Genomic DNA, 16,292 nt, shown 5'->3' with positions numbered 1-16,292 from the left:
AGTAGAGGACTTTGTTGATAATTCATACTCATATAATAGCGAAATCTTTTCCGGAAAAAATGTTTCTCTTTTTTATTCCATATTCTAAGAAATTTAAATTAACGCAATGACGAAGACATTATATTTTATGTATATAATTTCTTGATTTTAATTCTTTTGTGTGCATTACTTTGTTCTATTACAGAAGCTAATGGTCCTGCGCAAATTCAAGATGCGACGACCAAAGAACCAAAATTTAAGTTGCACGGTGGCAAATTTGGTCCCGGCGGGGCTCGAACCCGCGACCTTCGGCTCATAAGACCAACGCTCTAACCAACTGAGCTACGGGACCGCTTATGTGCTGGAGTATCATGAATAATTTAATTAAACAGTAATATAGAAGCTCACTTTTGGTTTAAGACAAGTCATGCAAGGATTTGTAATGCAAATATTAGTAATGTAAGGATTGTAGTAGGGAGATATTTTGTTTGGTTGAATGAATAGTTGGCTATATTGTATATTAGTATACAATGTGTAGTTAAAGTATATGTTTACTTTTAAACAGCATAAAAAGTTTTCTACTATTGTAAGGGTTATTTTTTCCATTTTAGTGTTCTCATGTATTACTAGTATTCATATTCTTATTTCACATTCTTTTCTGCATAAAAATAATATATAAATTCTTGCTTAAGTTATGCTAGTATGTTTTATAAAATAAAAAGAGCAATCAAACATTATATAAATTAATGATGGTTTTTACGTGGAGATTAAAACTTCAAAACCCCAACCAAACTATCCCTTCTAACTTGTTATGCCACAGTACTTGAAATATGGCATGTGTTTGATATTTTGCGAAAATAGCACGGGCTAGTCAATTTTCGGAATGATAATTGAAAATAGTCAGCGTTTGTAAAGTCATTGAAAAATAGTCACTATTTTGCTGCAATACGGAAAGTTCCAGCATAATATACTGGAGATTGGAGCACATGTGTATGAACTTCCAGCATATTATGCTGGAACTCCAACACACGGAAAGTTCCAGCATAATATACTGGAGATTGGAGTACATGTGTATGAACTTCCAGCATATTATGCTGGAACTCCAGTATATTATGTTGGAACCCCATTATATTATGCTGGAACCCCAGTATATAATGTTGGAAGTTCACATGTAAAAACTTCGAACTCCAATATATTATGCTGGAATATTTTTGGATTTTAAATAGTGTTTTCGTTCAGATTTATCTTTACATCAAAAGTAGCTAAATTTCGATTACTTTTAAAACTGTTACTATTTTCAGTTACCTCTTATAATCTTGTTATTTTTGAATTTCTCCCTGATATTTTGGATGAAGTGGCATTCTAATGTACCTTGAGCTAATAAAGTGGACCCATCTTGTGAAGCCCATCTAGATTAAGAGCCGAATGAAGGTGGACTTCAAAATAAAGTTAAAAACTTAATCATGATTTGGTAATATTTCTTGAATTAATTTAAGGTTTAGCCAAAATTGTATATGCGATGTTGATCCAATAAAATTGAAATGTCTACACTCTTTATGTTAAAGTATATGTTAGTTTCTTACGTAAATCTTACTCTGAAAATGAGCGTTGCTTTTTATGCTTTTGTTGATATAATTATCCGTGCATGCGTGCACGTTACATCAATTTATTTTGCAGGTTATACACACGTTTGTGATATGAACAATTGAAATTATATCACAAAATTAGAGGATAAGCATGGACATATTTCTCATATAGCTGTGCTATATGATATATAATCTCAAGAATTAGAAACATAACAAAGCTACCGCAGCCACTAACACATTCTTTTTACTGATAATATAAGAATTTAACATCAATATATATACAAATTATAGTAGCCTTGCCATGAAAAAAGTACATAAAATTATATGCATAATCCATGCATCTCTCTCTCTAAAAATAAAAAAATAAGATAAGTGGGAAGAGAAAAGAAACGGAAGGAAAAGGGCAAGTATCATTTAATTTGTGCGGCCATTGGATGTTTTAGCATTAAGTGAAAGTAATTGAAAAGAGAAAGAGAGTTATAAGTAGTAGGAGAATAGACATAAACAAGAGCTCTATTTCACTGTCTTGCATTCTGATCAGTATCTTTGGTATAGAGTAATATTAAGATACAAGAAAGCGATTCCATATTTATTGTGTATAAGAAGACGCACGGCTAACGTTTATTGAATCTTATTAAATTAATTGACGATATGATTATATGGTAAAAAAATATTATATGGTAAAAAATTATCTGTAGTATGATTAAGCCATGTTAGCATTAATGAAGCATTCAAAGACTAATAGAGACCTGCCCAGACCACATGACTCATTAATTCACCGTCGTGAAAGGCAACGGCCTTACCAAGGAACATGTGTCTTTTATTTTGTTGAAGATATGATTATATGGTAAATAATTATCTGTAATATGATTAAGTCATGTTAGCATTAATGAAGCATTCACAGACTAATAGAGACCGGCCCAGGGCCGAAGACCACATGACTCATTAATTCACCGTCGTGAAAGACAACGACCTTACCAACGAACAAGTGTCTTCTATTTTGTTGAAGAAATTTGGTGAAACTCTTATGGTAGGGGCATTAATATGGTGCTCACAGCTACCAGCCCGCTCTATAGAAACCTTCGAGGAAATGGCTGGTAAGTTCGTAACGGCGCATGCCGGACCAAGGAAAGTTGAGACAAGAGTTAAACGACATATTCGCCATCAATCAATCCTTAAGAGAAGGACTGAGGGACTTCCTCGCCTAATTCAATAGGGTTAGGATGACCCTACCAAATGTGTCTGAGGGAAGGGTGGTCGCGACTTTTCAAAATGGGTTAAGCAGAGATGGTTCGAGAGCGACTAGAAAACTACTGAGCCGATTGATGAAATGCCCTACAACCACTTGGGACGAGATCCATAATGCTTACTATGTTGGAGTCCCAGCAGATGAGAACGACCTCAGTTGACCAACTCATCAGCTCATCTCGGTACTAGCCGAGTCCAGAAAGAAACGAAGAGACAACATCAGGAGAGATCACCCAGTCTCACAGACCGATAGGGAATGACACCAGCCATACATCAAGGCCCTCACCCCACCTTTTCTCCACCATAAAGAAGGCCCCTCTAGGCCAAGAATGGGGACTCAGCGGAACGAGAGAGGTATGCCCCCTTATTATCTATTCATTATTTTTTGGTATCACCTACAGAAATAGTCTATGCCCCGGAGAAACCCGGAACGAAGATGAAGTGGCCGCCAAAGATGAGATCCGATCCGAGTACCAGAAAATTCGATGCCCTAGGCGAATTCCACTAGGAGCGCAGAACAAAAAAAAAATTGCATGTTTCTAATTTAGAAGTAGAAAACAAAATCCCCTGTTGTAAACATGTTGCGGCAGGGACACTTCAAAGAATTGTTGAGCGGTAAGGGGAGAAATAACTTTGCCAGAGGACGCGAACATTAAGTCCCGACAAAGTTGTTGTCACCAGCTCGTATTATCAACATGATTATCGACGGCAGCGACAACGCCTCCATCAACAATGTTAAATTCACTATCACTCACAAACTCAAATGATCTATCATCCGTGAATGGTATGACAGACTCGAAGAAAGTATCATCTTCGACGAGTCAGATGCCGACGATTTGACTTTCCCTCATAATAATGCTATCGTCATTACTTTGTGCATTTTAGATATCGATGTCAAACATATCATGGTAGACGATGGAAGTGGAGCATGCATTATCCATCACCGGGACAGATCCACGTCCAATCTGCACTCAATAGTGAGTAAAAATGGTCGTTGGAAGAATAGTACCTAACAAGAATCGGGTTGATTTCTATAGGGAGTTTAATATGGGAGTTAAGGTTTACATTTGATGAGAGCAAATGAAATAACTCAATTGCACTTCCAAACAAGGAATTTTGCTTTCTACTTCTAAATTAACACTAACAATTATAAATTAATGACCAGAAACTAGGAAACAAGCAATCGTTTTTGTTGTTTTTATCAAATGGGTAAAAAGGCCTAGGAATGTAACCTTTACCTAGGTGTTCGCCTAATGGGTTAAGTACTTTAACACTTGTTTTATTGATCGGGGTATATTATAACTCTCAACTCTAAGTTACCCACTCAATACCTCTCGGTCATAGAGTGATTTTTGCCTAATTTGGCTTCCTCAAGCCCAAATGGGTATCAAGCTAACTAGTTGATATGAGTCAGATCAGATTTTCCCCATCTCTAGTTCAAACCCTTTAATTAGGCTAGTCAAATCCTTAACTAGCTACTCTTAGTAGAAAATAAAGAAAATAAAGGAGAAATACTAATTAAACCCATATTATAAAATTAAAATGATAAACTATGATATTTTTATCCCAAAACGATCACAAATTTCCTAAAATGGAAAACTACAACGACTACAGTTGCTAGAACTTCAAAACTTGACCTAAAAATATAATTTTCATCTATTTATAGTGGCCTAAAATTCACTGATAAAAATGCCTCTTAGGAGGTTTTGCAGCCGCACAATTCCATGTGGGGTCTGCACATTGCATGATTTTACAGGAGATTGGATTCTGCAGCTGCACAAATTAGTCTGCGACTGCAATTCAGCTTCTGCGGCCCCACTTTAGGCAAGGCTTCAGTCTTGGTCATTTGCGCACTCTATGAACTTTTTGAATTCTTGTCAGTGCAAATCATGTTCCGCGGCCGTACAAATTGTGTGCGCTCGACACTTCTGCTTTCAAGTACTACTGAGCTTCTTTATCAGTTCTACAGCCGTAGAGAGAATTCTGCGGTCTGCACTTGCTTCTGCGGTCACAAAAATACTTTTGCAGACCGCACTTCTAGTATGTTGCACCCTTTCTCGCGTTGTGGTTTGGAACACTCCTTTTTGAGTTGGATTTCTTCATTTTAGCTCAAATCTCCAACATTCTTGTAATTTGCACACTTTCATTAGTTTTGGGGACATAAATCAATACATTCGAACTAAAATAAAAGTAAAAAGGTACTAATAAGTGGTCAAAATCTACACTTATCAACTCCCCTAAACTTAAGTCTTTGCTTGTCCTCAAGCAAATAGATTAGTTCCCACATCCTCAAAGTGAAAGGTCATTTCAGCAAGTCAATGGTGAGTCATTCATTTTCAGTTGGGACCAACAATTACCCACATTACTTATGCATTATCAACAAGGCGACAAGTCAAATATGCATGCACATATAGTTCTAATGTGACATATGAGCTTCAAGAATTGACTTTACTCATCAAGGACTCTTGTTATATCATGTAGGTCATGGTAGATTTCAAACTCTTCCTCCTCTACCTTCCATTTGCCAAGCTCACTTCAAAAGTTAGCACTCAAGTATAGGGCAAAACGGTTGAAACTCCATTGTGATTCCCAACTCTTAGTCAACCAAGTCACATGGACTTTCCAAATCAATGAACAAAAGTTGCAAAAATATCAGACCGAGATCTGTAAGCCGCTGCTCGAGTTCGACGATTGCCAACTCGACCAGATCCTGTGTGCGCAGAATGCTAAAGTAGACAGCCTTGCCAAATTGGCCGCAACTACCAAATGCATCACGACCGGGGATAAAAGTGTAGTCCACATCCTCAACTCCTCACTAGACCAGATTGAGGTAAAATATGTAAGCTTAACTTGGGATTGGCGCAATCATATTATCGCTTATTTGCAAGACGACACACTTCCAAATGACAAAAAGGAAGCCAAAAAATTAAGAACGCAAACAGCCAGATACAATCTCCTCCATAGCAACCTGTACAAGAGGACATACGTCGGCTCTCTGGCAAGATTATTGGGCCCAAACCAAACCCATCGTGTCCTCAAATAAATCTGTGAAGGCCATTGTGGTGCTCACTCCGACAATCTAGCACACGACAGGTGCCTCATACGGGCCGGATACTATTGACCCACCATGAAAAAGGACGCTTCATTATTTGTAAAGAAATACGAACAATGTCAGAAGTACGCCTCAATGATTCACCAAGCAGGCGAACACCTACACTTAGTCACCTTTCCATGACCGTTCATCAAGTGGGGAATGGATAGCATGGGCCCTCTCCCATCAGGGCGAGGTAATGTACAATTCCTTTTGGTTTTAACTGGCTATTTCTCTAAATAGATGGAAGTATGAGCGTTCAACCTAATACACGAACAAGAGGTAATCATCTTTATATGGGGAACATCATCATCCGATTCCGCCTATCCAAGGAGATCAGTTGCGACAACACAAACCAAGTTCAAGGGAAAGAAAACTGCCAAATTCTTCGAGAAATGGCATATTAAGAGGATAATTTCAAACTCGTATCACCTAGCGGGTAACGGACATGCAGAATCCTCCAACAAGTTCATATTAAACATCATGAAGAAAAAGCTCGAAGACGCTAAGGGACTATGGCCGGAGATACTTCCAGAAGTATTATGGGCGTATAGAACTACCCCGAAAACGAGCAGAGGAGAGACGCCCTACACTTTGGTTTATAGTATGGAGGCAGTCATACCAGTTAAAGTTGGAGAACCTAGCCCAAGGTACTCCCAGGAAAGCGGTACTAGCAATGATGAGAGAAGAAGGAAAGAACTCAATAAAATCGATGAATGAAGAGATATGGTGTAAATAAGGATGGTCTCCCAAAAGAAGCAAGCAGAACGTTATTACAACAAGAAAGCTAAGATCCGGCCACTCAAAGCCGGAGACTACGTACTCAAAGTCAAAATTCAAGCGAGCAAAGACCCATAAGAAAGCAAGCTGGGAACAAACTGGGGCGACCCGTACAAAATTGCAGCCAAAGCAAACAAGGGTTCATTCCAATTAGAGACAATGGAAGGAAAGCAACTGCCGAACAATTGGAACATTGACCACCTTAAATACTTCAACTTCTAAGGGAAGAAGTGTCCCCAAGGCATACTTTTTTCTCTCACTTGAGTTTTGTCCCATTAGGGGTTTCTCAAGGAGGCTTTTAACGAGGCGATAAAGGGGACACTTCAAGTCGAAGTATGCGAAGGAGGGACTATTTCTCTGGCGTGCCAGGTAATGAAGGGACTAGATAGAACGGGACTGCGAATGGAACATCATCCAATACCCAAAATTTGTGACTTTCTCCGATCATGTGATCAGAGCAACAACGTTAAAGTAATAAGAAACTTACGTTTATCAAAAATGCCTATCAGCCCTCGGCAGCAATAAAAAAAGGTTAAGTTCGACCCAGCTCGAACAATACCTATTGGCACTCATCTGCAATAAACAAAGGCTAAGTTCGACCCAGCTCGCACAACACTTAGTGGCCCTCGACCGCACACTAAAAAAAGGTTAATTTCGACCTAGCTCGAACAATGCCTATAGGCCCTTGACCGCACACTAAACAAAGGTTAAGTTAATCCCCACACCTATCGGCCATCGGTCATACACTAATGAAAGGGTAAGTTCGACCAAGTTCGAATGAAACCAATCGGCCCTTGGCCTCAATTTTGAAGAGGCTATAATTCGACCAAGTACGAATGACAGACATCGGTCCTCGGCCACACCCTAACGATAGGTTAAAATTCGACCAAGTTCAAATAACACCTACCGGCCTTCGGCCGCAATTTAAAAAGGTTAAAATTTGACCAAGTTCGACTAACACCTACCGGCCTTCAACCGCGATTTAAAGAGGTAAAAATTTGACTAAGTTTGAATAACACCTATAGGCCCTCGACCACATTTCAATAGAAAGTTAAACTTAACCAAGCAAAAAGCTAAGTTTGACCAAGTTCAAACCTAACCGATCGGTTCGTATACATACTCGACCTATGCGGGCAAAGGGGAAATTTGGCCCATAGCTATTCGACCCAAAGACACTGATATTTACAAAGACAATGACAAATGTATGAAGGAACAAACCACAGCAAATAATAAAGGCACATATGAAAGAAAAAACCAACTTTGATATTTATAAACAAAGGTTTATTACAAAGGCTCTTGAAGACGCCAGCAAAAATACACAAAAATGATAGAAAAAACAAAAAACTATTGCTGGCCATTACCATCATGACCCATGACATCCTCATCGGCCTGACCTTCAATGCCCTCTCCATCCTCGCCTGGAGGCTATATAGATTCATACCAAGCCTCATCCTCAATGAGATCTACAACATCCTCACCGTCCTCATCTTCTTCACCAGGACGAGGCGTAGTCGGGTCATAGCCACAATCAACCCGAACCTTGCGAGCCTTGACCCGAGCATCCTCAAAGTCCATGGTAGGAATGGAACCCACCATATGCAAATCATAAAGAACATCCAATCGGGCCTCGGCGTGAATACACTCTTCATACAACTTATAAGGAATGTTGGGAAGCCAGAAGCCGAAGATGAAGAAGGCCATGCAAGTAGTTTGGCCTTCTCGACATCCAGAGAAGCAACTTGATCATAAAGATCGGAGGTCTCTTTCTCTGACTCTCCAATCCTTTCATCAAGCCGTTCTTCTTTAAGCCTCGTCGTCGACAAGTCATTTTCTCGCTCAAAACAAAGGGTTCAATTCTCCACTTCAAGGAACTCCACCCTCCTCTGAACCTCTGACCGTGCAGACTCTGCCTTATCAAGCTCCTCCTATTTCTCGGCGATCTCGCCACTAAGATCACCCGCCTTAAATTGGCACTCTTCAAGTTGGCCTCGCAACAGGATAACTTGGGCTTGGAGATCACCGCATTGGGCTTCTACGCCTCTGCTGAGCTCAAGATCATCATATTTGCTCCTCAAGGATGCTGCATTTCTCCACGACCTGCATCAACTCCTCGTCCCTTTTATTCAAATCCTCCCTCAGGACCCGCACGTTGCTGCCTTTGCGAAGCCGACACCAAAGCTCTCGGTACTTCTCAAGGCACCTTGTATACTTCTCCTTCAACTTCACATAAATGTCTTTATGCCTCTTCTCCCGGATAAGGAAAAGAACAAACGAATAGTCTAACTTACCCGTAGAGCAAGACTGGCAATGTTATTTGACAGAGTACTGTTGTTTATCATCTCGAGGGTCGTACCCTCAATTTCGGAACAAAGAGAACCGAGGGCAGGAACTATTTCCTCGGTATCTACAAGAAAGTTATGATCCATTGGGATCACAATAGTCTTGGAGCCTCCTTCCAACCTCACTTCGAGTTAAGTGAGTCCCTCATCGATCATCCTTAACTCATCCGTGTTCATGTCGGAGTCAGATCCAATGTCCTCCTTAGTAACGGCCTTCTCTTTGTTGTTAGTCGCGGAGGGGACATATATTGCGACCCTAGAAGATGAGGCCTCCTCTTGCCTCGGAAGTGCAATGCCGTCATTGTGAATCCCGCCCTAGACCGTCTCCCCCACGAGACACAGTGATGCACTCGTGTTTATCTTCTCAAAGTGTAGGACCTCAGAACTCTCCTCGAGGCTCTATCCAACATACACCGTGGTCTCTCCCAAAAAACAAAGTCATATTCTTCCAAGTCGACGGCTACTGGCCTATATCCTCCTGCATCCATAGCTCTCCTCTTACGAGGAATCAGACTACCGTCATCAAGAGAGATATCATCGTCCTCATTAATTGGTAAAGATGTTGAGGAGCAAAAGTAGAGGATGGAACAGAGGCATGTTCTTGGACTACGACGGTCGAAGAAAGGGTCAGCGCAGAAGCGACAGTAATCACAACTGGGGCAGAAACTGAAGGGGCATCAACCTTCCTCCGAAAGGATGACACCGGTGCCCTGCTCCTTCTAGATGACCCCCTACTTGAGAAATAAATAAACTTAAAAAATTAGAACGAGTTAGGGTACAACGAAAAATGAGATGACCACATGCCAATAAGGAAAGCTACTTCTCGAAGGGAGAGACGGTCTAAACTTCTTGATGAAGCTCGACCAATCGCAGATCCCTACGACGTGGAGGAGGATTTGCTCGACCCAGTCAGAGATGCGCGTGACTAGAAGGGGAGGTTGAGTGTTGTATACAAAGAAAGAAAAAATCCTTCAACCAACTCCAAGTAAGTAAAAGAATGTGAACAAAAAAAAGAGAAAAGAAACGAGTACTTACGTGTGTAATTCCTAGACTTTGGAAAGTCATGAGCGTTAGCCACTACGTCCTTGGTCCTAACGTGGAAAAAATTGAGCAAAATTGATGACATACCTTATTATCTGTCTTCACCATCAAACATTTACCTCAACGATGGCGAAGATTCAACATCGTCCCTCTATAAAAGCTAGGGGTGAAGAGATGAACCAAATGCTGCAACGTTAGCTAAGCCCCGGCCAGCTTGACAAATTTGGTAAGAATCCTTATAATTTTGTAGACATACGGCGCAAGCTGGACAAGACAACCACCGTAGTGATGACATAATTGCTCCACCAATGGAAGAAGTGGGAACGAATAACCATTGAGGAAAGGATAAGCATATAAAGCGCAGTATCCGGGGCGATGAACCTGTACCACGTCCCTACCAGCCGGTATCAATTTGACATAGTTTGGAAGGCCGAATTTGGCCTTAAGTTCCACCAATTCCTTAGGCTCATCGTTGATTGAAAAACCCTAGGCGCGACGTCAGGAAATTTGGTGAGGTCGGACCTAGATTTAGGGTTGTGGGGGATTATCTCCTCTACTGACGGGAATGCTTCGTCATCAACAATGACGGAAGCACCTCCCCATGAGGGGGAAACACAACTGCTAGAGGAGGAATACATCTTATTTCACCAACATTTGATGGCAAGTCCGACATGGTACAAAGAAATTTAGAAGAATAATGAGCAGGAAAAAAAATGGAGATGGAATAAGGCAGCATCGTGAAGAGGGAAGTTTAGAGAAGAGAATGACAAGAAGGATAAAGCTCTGGAAAGGCAGGAGAAGCAAACTTCAAACTCATGTCCAAAAAAATCAATTTATAGGGATCATGATACTAAACCCAAAAATGACTCGTCATTATTGGCACCAAAATTGAAACGACAGATCCAATCAAAGTTCATGCGTGAATTGAGGCAAAACATCAGAAATATGCGTCATAATGATGTTTGATGTCATGACGTCACTATGTTCCTTGGACATGGATACTCCAACAAATTGCCCGGGAAATAAGAGTTATTTGAATTTTGCGGCCAACATAGTGCCACGTGTCCCGCTCGGAATGAAGATTATGACTCTTGTAGCTTACTCGATAAGTTCGACCGAAAGTGACAATTATCTGTTCATCGAGTTCACCAACGAGGGTGACCTCAATAAGCAGAGGGACTAACTGTATGGGTCATAAATTATCTCTAATACGATTAAGTCATGTTAGCATTAATAGGGCATTCACATGATGCCATGTGTCGCCAATGCGACTCTAATAGATACATGCTCAGTTTTGAAGTGGTTTAGAAACAATGAAGGCTGCAGTCGAAGAGTCATCAAGGATTAAGGTCGAGGAGTCATCAAAGATCAAGGTCGAGGTCAAATATTCTTGACAAAGTTACAACATCTAGTTTCAAGATAGGACACTAAAGAGAATATTTTAGTGGATATGCTCTACACTTATATTATTAGGGTTTCTAGGAACATGTTCCCTATAAATAGAAAAAGACACAATGATAGGGGACATGAGGTATTCATTTGTAAAAAATACATTGACTTTATAAAGAGAATCTGGTCATATTACAAGCATACAAAAATAACCTTTTTACTAAGATTCTTGCCTAGCATTCCCACCGGATCCAAGAACAACCTAAGTTTTCAAAGAGTTATCAATCATTTATCATTGTCAGAAAGAATATCCACTGATCTCATCCCTTTTCGGGTGGCTCACACATTTTATTTACTTAATTTTCCTTTACTGCTATTTATTACTATTTAATGCCATATTCCTTCTTTTTGGATCATTGAATATTATTATCATTACTTATATTCATTGCCATTCGGACAACATATACTAGTTATTTTGTATCGACACCGATAATTTTATCTTTTTGACATTATTTTTAACAAATATTAACTTTTCTTTATTTAAATCTAATTGGTTGAACCAAGATCTATATTTTTGGTCAAACAATTGATATTATTTACTAATTTATGTGTCCTACTTTATGTAACACGATTTGGAGCACGACGACCTCAATTATCTGATTGTTGTATCAAATAAGTGGGACAAAGAGATCGAGTTGTTCACAAGTAACACTGCCATTGGTGGCTCTTGTGAATTGAGAGAAAACGAGAAAGGCAACAAAGAACTTACTGTCAATGTTAATTAATCAGCAAGAATTGTGTGAAAAATGAAAACATGATTATTTTCTCCTTTCTTTTTGTCAAAATTGAGTAGGAGTATTATATTTCTGGGCAAGCATAAGGTGGGAAAGAAGTTTTTGACTTTGAGTTAAATAAAATGGTTTATATATACCCTCTTGTGAGCACGTGATTTTTTCCCTATATGAATTACTCCCATAAATTCAAAACAAAACAATTTCTTTCAGTGTTTGTAATTTTGGGGATTTTCGTGACATTTTCTGGTAATTGTTGGCATTTGTCTGTGCATTTTTATTTTATTTAATTAATAAAAATTACAAAAAATATGTTGCATTTGCATTTAGGATTTAATTTTACATTTTAGGATTAATTGACAAATTAGTTATTTTATAAAAATAGGGAAAAATCACAAAAATAGTTTATTTTGCACTTTTGATTTTAATTTTGAATTTTGGTAGTTTTTCCTTTAATTTGATTTTTAATTATTTGTAGTAGCAATTATTAGGGTTAATTAATTTAATTTGGTAGGATAATTTGGTTTAAGATTTAATTTAGGTTTTAATTTTAATTTTGGGAAAAAAGAAAAAAGATTTTTAAAAGAAAATGAATTGAATTAATGGAAAATTGGAAAAAATTTGAAGAGATAGAATTGGGCTGCCTTCAGTTAAAAGTGCCCAGGCCCAAAGCCATTTTCCCCATACCCGCCCGTTTGACCCAGGCCTAGACCGTCCAACCCGGTCCAAACCCCCCCAGTACCATATGACGCCGTTTCAGCAGGCTTGATCTGGGACGTTGATATCGCCTGATCCAACGGATCAGAACGAGGAGGGGGGTTTCAATATATATATGTCCGAACGCACCCTACCCCCCTCATTTCATCGTTCCCATACCCCCGTCTTCAGAGAGCCCAAGCCTAACCCTAACAGAACCGCCCCCTTTTCCGCCACCATCCACCGGCAGCGCTACCTCCAACCACTCCCAAAATGACACCCCATAACCATCAAGAGCCCCTCATTCCAAATTCCCCCTCCGTTTGCCTCGAATCAACCCAGAACGTCTCGAATATGGTTTTGAAAGAAAACCCTAGCGCCGCCCTTGTGCTCTCCGGTGGCGGCGCCGCCTCCGTTCAACCCCAAACTAACACCCCACAACCCCCAGGATCCCCTCATGCCAAATTCACAACTACTCTCCTTCGAATCGGCCCGGAGCTCCGCGAATCTCGAATCTGAGGTCAACCCCAAAAGTTCAAAACCACTTTTTCGTCAATCCTGGTACATGCATGGTCAGAGGGCACCGTTCTTCGAGTTCTGAAGTGCGGATTCAAATGATCGACCTTAGTTTTGTTAGGGATCTTGTCTCCGATGAATTTCGAGTCTAAATCGGTAAGCTCTTTTCTTCTCTTCCTTTTAATTGTCTTATTCTCTTCTTCCTCCTATTTTCTTTTGCTTAATCTTCTTATAACAGTCTGGCTGAAACTCGACTAATCTCTCGAGTTTAGATTGGTCTTCCGGTCATTGTCCTTCTCTTCTTCGTGAAAGTTTGCTTTCTGATATCTTTAGTCCGTTGTGTCAATAGCATGGATAACTCTCTGATCTTGTTTTCTATTTAGCCATCCAAGTCATTTTAAAATTAAGTTACTTCAACTAAGTTAAATCCTCACCTAGTCATCATTAATTGATCAGTAAGTTAGTAGATTTGCTTTGAAATCATTGCACGTGATCATGGCCTGCAGATTTTTCTTTTCAAATAGATAAGTGTTCGTCTGGGTTTTGGTTTGTCTTTGGTCCATTTGGCAAAAAGAAGCCCGTCCAAATTGGTTTGGATTCTTGGGGTAAATTCAGCCGTTGGTTAATTTGACCCATGTCTCATTTGGGGTTTAAGGTAAATAACAGGGGTATGGGGGTTAGTTTGGGTAGTCTTAGTGAGGGAATATACTTGTAACTGTCTGGGAAGCTTCTAGGAAGCTGGGGAGAGGACTACTCTGCAAAATCTGAATTTAAACCAGGGGTGTTTAAGCTAAAATGGAAACTAAAAAGGGACTGAATGACAAAAACGCATCTCCTTGGGTCTGCCCTATTTGCTTGCCTATAAAGGCATCTATTCCTTGTCATTCAAGGTAGAGTTCAGAGATAAGGGGAGAATAATTCAGAAAAATCAAAAAACAGCTAAAATTTCATAAAAAATCACTGTTCCATTGAAATTCTTCTGTGATTTCTGAGATTCTCAGTTTCTGAAACAATTTCTGACTCATCTGGGGAAAAATGGACTGAATTTGGGTTTTAAAAGTCTGGTTTGAAGTCCGCTGTGGGTATTGCTCGATTGAAACTGGATTCTGGACTGTTGCACATCATTTTCTATCTGAAAATTGGTTCTGTTGTTGTTGCTTCTTCTAGCTCTCTCACCCCTTTTTCCTTGTTTGATTGCTGCCATCAGGTACATATTCTTGCACTATGCTAGATGCAAAGCAAGTTTGGAGTATGAAATGAAAATGGATGTGCAAAGCATGACATCAAATTTTCTGCTTATAATCTAGTTGTCTTTCTTTGAATTGCATAGTGTTACTTCCAGATTCACAGTATTTCTCAATCTTTCCATAGTTTAATCTTTGATTTTCTGCCATTGTGTTTAACCTTAGGCTGTTGAGATATGGATTTGACTTAGTTGAACAATACGTGAGTTGTATGGTAGCATTTGATTCTAGGTTAATTTTATGGTTATTTGTTATGTTCTGGGTTCAAATGGCTTCAGAGTTTATTGCTTGGCTTGTGAGCAACAGGGGTGAAAACATTAAGTGTCTGATGCTGGGAGTTCTGTTGAAAAACTTCAAAGCTCAATGCAACCGCTTGAGAGCTATTTCTGGATTGTATTTACCCTGTTAAAGTCAGTACTTGAATTCTGCCTCCCTGTCATCAGTATTTGCATGCATGAATGATGTTTCCTTCAGACTTGTGATTTAAGTCTGTGATATCAGGAGCCTATTTCCCCCAATGAGTATATTGTTTATTTTTAGCTTGGGACTGTCAAATTCATTTGAAAAATCAGAACTGTTTGAGCATGAGTGTAGGGTTGTTTGTAAATGGGAGTTATTTTATCATATATGGCTTAAGCTTAATATCGTTAGTCTAGTTACTGAACTTTTCTTTTAGCTGCAGGCTCTTCTTTTGATTTGAGCTTTATGTTAAGCCCAATTACGTTCTCATGTCATGTTCAAACTATTGGCAATTGGTTGTTAGGCACATAGCTAGCCTAAATTCTTTTAACAATCAAACGCGGGTTCCGCTTCTAATAATCCTTTAACTTTCAAATTGCAAAGTAGTTTGGTTTGAAATTAAATCAAAAGTTCAAGTGGCCTTTAATAAATTGACAGGATTATTAATGTGATTTCGAAGTGAGTCATATTACACGAGTTATAATAGTAGCCTTCCATAGTTAGTTCAAGTTCTTAAATGCATGGCCTTCTACTAATTTCTTATGGTTTAGATATAAATAATTGTACATTCGTAGTTTGCTTTAGGCATGTTTAATATACCATTGCAATTGTGGACACGTCCGCGTCACATGATTGTAAATTCTAAAAGTAACTCGAGGGATGCGCTCGCGCAACTTCAACCAAATTTTTCTTAAATAAATAAACAAAGCGTTATTAATTATGGACACGTTCGCGTGACATGATTTTTGACGCGCCAAAGGAAAAGTGTATACGTACGCGTAACTCAATTCTTTAATTACGAATAATCAAGTGATTTAAAAGCGGTTAATAGATAAATGCACATAGGATCTAAAATGAGTAATTAAATAATTTAATAAGCCAAGTATGATCAAAGCGACCATGCTAGAACCAGGAGCTCGGGAGTGCCTAACACCTTCCCCCGGGTTAACAGAATTCCTTAACCGGATTTCTGTGTTCGCAAACCGTAAATAGAATCAGTTTTACTCGATTCGGGATTTAAACTGGTGACTTGGGACACCATAAATTATCCCAAGTGGCGACTCTGATTTTTAATAAATAAACAATCCCGTTTCGATTGTCCTTTAATTGGAAAAACTCCTTGAATTTATACC

General features: G+C 39.3%; 1 non-coding gene across 1 annotated transcript; it reads right to left on the bottom strand.

The window, feature by feature from the left end:
• Positions 1 to 257: 257 nt before the first annotated feature.
• Positions 258 to 331, bottom strand: TRNAI-UAU (transfer RNA isoleucine (anticodon UAU)). Its single transcript has one exon. It is a non-coding gene; the product is annotated as a tRNA-Ile (tRNA).
• Positions 332 to 16,292: the final 15,961 nt, after the last annotated feature.

The sequence above is a fragment of the Nicotiana sylvestris genome, chromosome 7 (genome assembly GCF_000393655.2).
Source record: "Nicotiana sylvestris chromosome 7, ASM39365v2, whole genome shotgun sequence".
NCBI lineage: Eukaryota > Viridiplantae > Streptophyta > Magnoliopsida > Solanales > Solanaceae > Nicotiana > Nicotiana sylvestris.
Note: the sequence above shows the minus strand (reverse complement) of the source record. Positions and strands in the feature narration are given on the sequence as shown.